The sequence below is a fragment of the Lissotriton helveticus genome, chromosome 1_2 (genome assembly GCF_964261635.1).
Source record: "Lissotriton helveticus chromosome 1_2, aLisHel1.1, whole genome shotgun sequence".
NCBI classification, from domain to species: domain Eukaryota; kingdom Metazoa; phylum Chordata; class Amphibia; order Caudata; family Salamandridae; genus Lissotriton; species Lissotriton helveticus.
In genome coordinates, this window is record NC_136058.1 from 340,192,162 (window position 1) to 340,201,070 (window position 8,909).

An 8,909-nucleotide genomic window follows, 5' to 3' on the forward strand; every position below is an offset into this window, starting at 1 on the left:
TCCTCGTTAGTATAGTGGTCAGTATCCCCGCCTGTCACGCGGGAGACCGGGGTTCAATTCCCCGACGGGGAGGCGATTCATTTTATTCACACAATTAAATAAAATGATGTACTTTCTAACATTGTAAAATATATCTGTCATTATCCTTGCCTATTCTGATTGAGAAAAAAGGTTGAATTCACTGATGGCCAAAATGCTTACTGATGTGTTAACTGAAATTCAGAATATGCTCTGAATATTTCAATATGCACAGGCGTACCATCAAAAACACTTTACATCTGCATTCTCTTGGAAAATGAGATGAAGCAGTGATGAATCCTAGGCTGCTGTTCCACTCGATTGGCACAATTTACAAGTAGAATGACTGCTTTTGGTTAGTAGTGACCCCTGGTGGCTAATAGTTATAAGCTGCAAATGGTAAAGTGAGCTGATTATATATATATATATATAGATATATATAAATATATATATTGATAGTTAGAAAGATAGCCAGATAGACAGATCGATAGATAGATATTTATTTCAATGAAATAATTTCTTGATAAAACTGATTGTTTTTGGCTAGGAATTTCTGTATTGTAATATTTAGGAAAAAAGATTACTTGTCCTAACCAAAAGCAGCAAATCTGCCTATTACAATACTGTGAATTGAACGAGGGTATGCCTTAACCCCAAGGAGGTGGGCACTGTTTAACTGATGCCAATAAGTCCTCGTTAGTATAGTGTTCAGTATCCCCGCCTGTCACGCGGGAGACCGGGGTTCAATTCCCCGACGGGGAGGTGATTCATTTTATTCACACAATTAAATAAAATGATGTACTTTCTAACATTGTAAAATATATCTGTCATTATCCTTGCCTATTCTGATTGAGAAAAATGGTTGAATTCACTGATGGCCAAAATGCTTACTGATGTGTTAACTGAAATTCAGAATATGCTCTGAATATTTCAATATGCACAGGCGTACCATCAAAAACACTTTACATCTGCATTCTCTTGGAAAATGATATGAAGCAGTGGTGAATCCTAGGCTGCTGTTCCACTCGATTGGCACAATTTACAAGTAGAATGACTGCTTTTGGTTAGTAGTGACCCCTGGTGGCTAATAGTTATAAGCTGCAAATGGTAAAGTGAGCTGATTATATATATATATATAGATATATATAAATATATATATTGATAGTTAGAAAGATAGCCAGATAGACAGATCGATAGATAGATATTTATTTCAATGAAATAATTTCTTGATAAAACTGATTGTTTTTGGCTAGGAATTTCTGTATTGTAATATTTAGGAAAAAAGATTACTTGTCCTAACCAAAAGCAGCAAATCTGCCTATTACAATACTGTGAATTGATCGAGGGTATGCCTTAACCCCAAGGAGGTGGGCACTGTTTACCTGATGCCAATAAGTCCTCGTTAGTATAGTGTTCAGTATCCCCGCCTGTCACGCGGGAGACCGGGGTTCAATTCCCTGACGGGGAGGCGATTCATTTTATTCACACAATTAAATAAAATGATGTACTTTCTAACATTGTAAAATATATCTGTCATTATCCTTGCCTATTCTGATTGAGAAAAATGGTTGAATTCACTGATGGCCAAAATGCTTACTGATGTGTTAACTGAAATTCAGAATATGCTCTGAATATTTCAATATGCACAGGCGTACCATCAAAAACACTTTACATCTGCATTCTCTTGGAAAATGAGATGAAGCAGTGGTGAATCCTAGGCTGCTGTTCCACTCGATTGGCACAATTTACAAGTAGAATGACTGCTTTTGGTTAGTAGTGACCCCTGGTGGCTAATAGTTATAAGCTGCAAATGGTAAAGTGAGCTGATTATATATATATATATAGATATATATAAATATATATATTGATAGTTAGAAAGATAGCCAGATAGACAGATCGATAGATAGATATTTATTTCAATGAAATCATTTCTTGATAAAACTGATTGTTTTTGGCTAGGAATTTCTGTATTGTAATATTTAGGAAAAAAGATTACTTGTCCTAACCAAAAGCAGCAAATCTGCCTATTACAATACTGTGAATTGATCAAGGGTATGCCTTAACCCCAAGGAGGTGAGCACTGTTTAACTGATGCCAATAAGTCCTCGTTAGTATAGTGGTCAGTATCCCCGCCTGTCACGCGGGAGACCGCGGTTCAATTCCCCGACGGGGAGGCGATTCATTTTATTCACACAATTAAATAAAATGATGTACTTTCTAACATTGTAAAATATATCTGTCATTATCCTTGCCTATTCTGATTGAGAAAAAAGGTTGAATTCACTGATGGCCAAAATGCTTACTGATGTGTTAACTGAAATTCAGAATATGCTCTGAATATTTCAATATGCACAGGCGTACCATCAAAAACACTTTACATCTGCATTCTCTTGGAAAATGAGATGAAGCAGTGGTGAATCCTAGGCTGCTGTTCCACTCGATTGGCACAATGTACAAGTAGAATGACTGCTTTTGGTTAGTAGTGACCCCTGGTGGCTAATAGTTATAAGCTGCAAATGGTAAAGTGAGCTGATTATATATATATATATAGATATATATAAATATATATATTGATAGTTAGAAAGATAGCCAGATAGACAGATCGATAGATAGATATTTATTTCAATGAAATCATTTCTTGATAAAACTGATTGTTTTTGGCTAGGAATTTCTGTATTGTAATATTTAGGAAAAAAGATTACTTGTCCTAACCAAAAGCAGCAAATCTGCCTATTACAATACTGTGAATTTATCGAGGGTATGCCTTAACCCCAAGGAGGTGAGCACTGTTTAACTGATGCCAATAAGTCCTCGTTAGTATAGTGGTCAGTATCCCCGCCTGTCACGCGGGAGACCGGGGTTCAATTCCCCGACGGGGAGGCGATTCATTTTATTCACACAATTAAATAAAATGATGTACTTTCTAACATTGTAAAATATATCTGTCATTATCCTTGCCTATTCTGATTGAGAAAAAAGGTTGAATTCACTGATGGCCAAAATGCTTACTGATGTGTTAACTGAAATTCAGAATATGCTCTGAATATTTCAATATGCACAGGCGTACCATCAAAAACACTTTACATCTGCATTCTCTTGGAAAATGAGATGAAGCAGTGATGAATCCTAGGCTGCTGTTCCACTCGATTGGCACAATTTACAAGTAGAATGACTGCTTTTGGTTAGTAGTGACCCCTGGTGGCTAATAGTTATAAGCTGCAAATGGTAAAGTGAGCTGATTATATATATATATATATAGATATATATAAATATATATATTGATAGTTAGAAAGATAGCCAGATAGACAGATCGATAGATAGATATTTATTTCAATGAAATAATTTCTTGATAAAACTGATTGTTTTTGGCTAGGAATTTCTGTATTGTAATATTTAGGAAAAAAGATTACTTGTCCTAACCAAAAGCAGCAAATCTGCCTATTACAATACTGTGAATTGATCGAGGGTATGCCTTAACCCCAAGGAGGTGGGCACTGTTTAACTGATGCCAATAAGTCCTCGTTAGTATAGTGTTCAGTATCCCCGCCTGTCACGCGGGAGACCGGGGTTCAATTCCCCGACGGGGAGGCGATTCATTTTATTCACACAATTAAATAAAATGATGTACTTTCTAACATTGTAAAATATATCTGTCATTATCCTTGCCTATTCTGATTGAGAAAAATGGTTGAATTCACTGATGGCCAAAATGCTTACTGATGTGTTAACTGAAATTCAGAATATGCTCTGAATATTTCAATATGCACAGGCGTACCATCAAAAACACTTTACATCTGCATTCTCTTGGAAAATGATATGAAGCAGTGGTGAATCCTAGGCTGCTGTTCCACTCGATTGGCACAATTTACAAGTAGAATGACTGCTTTTGGTTAGTAGTGACCCCTGGTGGCTAATAGTTATAAGCTGCAAATGGTAAAGTGAGCTGATTATATATTACCTACTGGCGGTCGCCAGTAGGTATATATAGTTAGGATTTTTTCTCTATGGGATTTTTGAAAATTCTATGTCTAATAACTTTGCCGTTTGTGGACGGAATTGGCTGAAATTTTCAGGAAAATGGCACATTTTGTTTCTGAGCAGCCTTTGAAAATTTGGGGGGGGTTCGTCAAGGGGGGGCCGAGAAAAAAGGGGGGTCCCAAAACGCGTTTTTCCCATGTTAATTTCCATAGGGCGGTTGGCCTCACTTTTAGACCGAACGGCTGAATGGATTTGCACGAAACTTGGCAAAATTGTAGGGACTGGTAGCCCGATGTGCCTTTTGTAGGTCTCAATATATGTGCTCCAGTGGATTTTGAGAAATTAACGTTTAAAAAAAGATATATATCTGTAAGCGCGGACCGGGCAGCGGCCTAGGACGCGTACTTTTCGCGCAACGGAGCTTTGTGAAGCGAAGCTGATTGGTTCTCCGGCGTCTGTCAACATTCCAAACAGTCCGTAGTGGCCGCAAACAGTCCGTAGTGGCCGCCATCTTGTCTCTCGGTAGGATCGAGAGACAAGAGGAGGCCAAAGCGAAGGGGTAAATGACCATAAGGGGGAATAGTAGATCCTCGCTGACCCCGTAGGTTTGATGTGGAGGTTTTAAAAGGGCCCCGCGGGGCAAAAAAAAAAAATTATAATAATAATCTTACGGCTGAATGGATTTGCACGAAACTTGGCAAAATTGTAGGGACTGGTAGCCCGATGTGCCTTTGCTAGGTCTCAATATATGTGCTTCAGTGGATTTTGAGAAATTAACGTTCAAAAAAAGATATATATCTGTAACAGCGCACCGCTTCGCGTACTTTTCGCGTTACGGAGCTTTGCGAAGCGAAGCTGATTGGCTCTCCGGTGTCTGTAAACATTCCAAACAGTCCGTAGCGGCCGCCATCTTGTCTCTCGGTAGGATCGAGAGACAAGAGGAGGCCAAAGCGAAGGGGCAAATGACCATAAGGGGGCATAGTAGATCCTCGCTGATCCCCTAGGTTTGATGTGGAGGTTTTAAAAGGGCCCCGCGGGGCAAAAAAAATAAATAATAATAATAATCGAACGGCTGAATGGATTTGCACGAAACTTGGTAAAATATTAGGGACTGGTAGCCCGATGTGCCTTTGCTAGGTCTCAATATATGTGCTTCAGTGCATTTTGAGAAATTAACGTTCAAAAACAAGATATATATCTGTAACAGCGCTCCGCTTCGCGGAGATAAAATTATATCTGTATTACCTAGCTGTTGCTAACACCAGTTAGCGACGGCTAGTAGGAGATAGCGACCATCTTGGGCCCCACTTTGCATGTGAGTGATATTTATCACTAATGACATGCAAAGTGGGCATGCCAAGATGTTAGCGACTGGAAACAGTCGCTAACATCGCTATCTCCTATTATCAACTTTTGGAAATATTCGAGATAAGCGCGAATATCTCCAAAAAGTAACAGCTGCCCTGAGCAGTTCTTAGCCATGTTATCCTATGGGAGGTGGATAACATGGCTAAGAGGATTAGCTCGGTAATGCATGAATATCGCTGAGTTTTCAGCGATATTAATGCATTGCGGTCGGTTTTTATCGTATTTGCGATAAACTTTGATAATAGCAAGGTTTATCTGCGATAATTTCTGACGGTAAAAAAATCTTTGCAATGCATCGTTAGGGATAAATATCGCTTAACTTTGGTAATATGCCCCAACGTCTGTTAACGTTCGATTCGAAGGAAATCAGGAAGTGTTGAAAAACATTGTCTGCGCCATCTTGTCTTTTTTCAAATGCCACACTTTTGTCGTGCACGGCAGCCATTTTAGATGCCTTGACCAGACCCACTCTGTGCACGCTGTCGATCCTTAGCATGGCTCCCCACCCTCGCAAGCATCTCCCCCAGGCAGTGGTCACCCCCGCTCTCTGTCTTATGCATGGGTAATAAACCTCCCCCCATCTGCGCTGCTCTTTCCTGAGAATCACACCCTGTGCCCGCCCGACACCTCCCTTTCGCCCTATTCACTACTGCACCCTCTGACACTCCTTTTCCTCTGTGTCCGATTGTCCAGGCTGGTCCTAGGGTATCAGCTAGCCCTGCAGATGTAGTTTATGGCCACAGCTGTAAAGATTCACCCCTCTTCAAAGGAGTTATAGTAGATCAAGGCCCACACTCGATGAGATCCGTCACAGCAGAAGCGTTGCTATTATCTGAAAACCATCCTGTATTGTGATTGGGGAGGGGACCGAGCGTGAAGCGGAAGATTCCAGGGATGACTCTTTGTACATCAAAGTTTTTACAATTATGTGTCACATTAAAAATATATAGCACTCCGACAAAGTAGTAAGATTATAAAACTTTAATAATTTATAAATATATACAAGAAAACAAAAATAGTAATAACATATAAACATTTTTAGGGAAAAACAACGAAGTAGCGGTCGGCTGTGCGAATAGTCCCAACGCAGCACAACGTCCAGATTTCCGGCGTGGGGCGGGTCATCAGTAGCAAACTGTTGTGCGAATAGTTCCAAGGCAGCAGAACGCGCTGAAATCTAGATGACACGAAAGTGATGTCTAGTAAGTTGCCACCCAGCAAATAACGGCGTGGGGCGTCGCGGGGGGTGGGTCTTCAGTAGCAAACTGTTGTGCGAATAGTTCCAAGGCAGCAGAACGATGGCACCAAGGTGATGTCCAGTAAGTTGCCGCACTGGTTTTGGTATCCTACAATGCTGCTCCGAATAACGGCGTGGGGCGCCCCGGGGGAGGCGGCGTGAACGGGCCTCTCCAGGTGGAGTGTCATCTGTTGTAGTGGGGCGCCCCTTTACCGTTTCAGTTGCCATTCCGTCCGTTTTTGGTCCACTGTGTCAAAAGCCGCAATTCAGCTGAGTTGCGCCCACTCTTGCGGTGCAGCGATAGGCGGCTGTCACAGGACTCTCAAAATGGCGGCAGGCTCTTTCCTTTTTGGGCCTGGTCCACTGAAATGGCCCTGGGACACCTTGGAAATCGGACGCTTGTCTGCTAGGTCTTGGACCCCATTCTCGAAAGCGTCCCCTCCGCCTTGAGAATTCATCAAAAGTTTTGGGGGCCCCGACTCCTGCAGGCTTCTGGTGGGGAGCGGCTGCCATGATTGCTCGCGGAATGACCACGACGGAGCTACGAGATGGTGGTGCTCTCATGCTGACGCCAGCTTCAGTCTGAAACATCCAGAAACAAGGTGGGGCTTTCATCGTTTGGAAAAAAAAAAAGTTTTCATCCAATGAAAAGTGTTGTTTTTAGGTCATATGATCAAGCCTTCCATCATTAGGAAACCAAAAGTAAAATGAACCAATGAAAAGTTTTATAAACAAGTCACATGACCTGTTATGCGGCATAGGGTATAAAATGCGGAGAAAATACGTTGGCACGTGAGGCGGCGTCAGTAGCGGACCGATGTGCGAATAGGCCGAAGGCAGCACAACGCGCCAAGATCCGGATGGCACCGAGGTGGTGTCCAGCAAGTTGCAGCACTGGTGTGGCCATCCTACAATGTTGAAAGTCGGCGTGGGGCGCCCCGTTGGCCTGTGAGTTTGCGTCAGTAGCGGACCGATGTGCGAATAGGCCGAAGGCAGCACAACGCGCCAAGATCCGGATGGCACCGAGGTGGTGTCTAGTAAGTTGCCGCACTGGTGTGGCCATCCTACAATGCTGAAAGTCGGCGTGGGGCGCCCTGTTGGCCTGTGAGATGGTGTCAGTAGCGGACTGATGTGCGAATGGGGCCAAAGGCAGCGCAACAATATTTTCTGACGAGAAGACACCACAAGGCGCTGAGATGCCAAGATCCGGATGGCACCGAGGTGATGTCTAAGTTGCGGACTGATGTGCGAATGGGGCCAAAGGTAGCGTAACAATATTTTCTGTATGGAAGATACCACTAGGCGTTGAGATGCCAAGATTCGGATGGCACCGAGGTGATGTCTAGCAAGTTGGTGTGGTCATCCTACAATGCTGAAACTCGGCGTGGGTCGCCCCATTAGCCTGTGAGATGGCGTCAGTAGCGGACCGATGTGCGAATAGGCCGAAGGCAGCACAACGCGCCAAGATCCGGATGTCACAGTGGTGGTTTCATAGTTGAGAGGCACTTCATCTGCAGTGGGGCGCCGAGATCCGGATGGCACCGAGGTGATGTCTAGCAAGTTGCTGTACTGGTGTGGTCATCCTACAATGCTGAAAGTCGGCGTGGGGCGCCCCATTAGCCTGTGAGATGGCGTCAGTAGCGGACTGATGTGCGAATGGGGCCAAAGGCAGCACAACGCGCCAAGATCCGGATGGCACCGAGGTGGTGTCCAGCAACTTGCCGCACTGGTGTGGCCATCCTACAATGCTGCGCCGAAAGTCGGCGTGGGGCGCCCCGTTGGCCTGTGAGTTCGCGTCAGTCAGTGGGGGCTGTTTGAGGATCTGACTGCATTGGAAAGCAATGTGATGCTGTGCGTCGCCCCCAAGATGGAGGTTCCTCGGCTGCAGTGGGGCGCCCCTTGGTGTTTCACTCGCTATGCAGCTGAGTTGCGTGCGCACTTGTGGCGAATAGGCCGAAGGCAGCACAACGCGCCGAGATCTGGATGGCACCGAGGTGGTGTCCAGCAATTTGCCGCACTGGTGTGGCCATCCTACAATGCTGCGCAGAAAGTCGCCGTGGGGTGCCCCGTTGGCCTGTGAGGTGGCGTCAGTAGCGGACCGATGTGTGAATAGGCCGGAACCAGCACAAGGCGCCAAGATCCGGATGGCACCGAGGTGGTGTCATAGTTGAGAGTTCTGAGCAGCGCTTGTAACACTGTCTGAAGCTTATTTGCACCTGCTGCAGCTTCACTATTGCCCTGGTGTGGCCTAAGATCGCCCATGACATAGGCGGCCACCTCCCGGGGTCCGGCGGAACTTTTTTCCTTT

At 44.0% G+C, this 8,909-nt stretch overlaps 2 non-coding genes across 2 annotated transcripts; both read left to right on the forward strand.

Moving 5' to 3' along the window:
* TRNAD-GUC (transfer RNA aspartic acid (anticodon GUC)) lies at positions 1–72 on the forward strand. Its single transcript has one exon. It is a non-coding gene; the product is annotated as a tRNA-Asp (tRNA).
* Positions 73–2,826: 2,754 nt separating this feature from the next.
* TRNAD-GUC (transfer RNA aspartic acid (anticodon GUC)) lies at positions 2,827–2,898 on the forward strand. Its single transcript has one exon. It is a non-coding gene; the product is annotated as a tRNA-Asp (tRNA).
* The last annotated feature ends 6,011 nt before the right edge of the window (positions 2,899–8,909 follow it).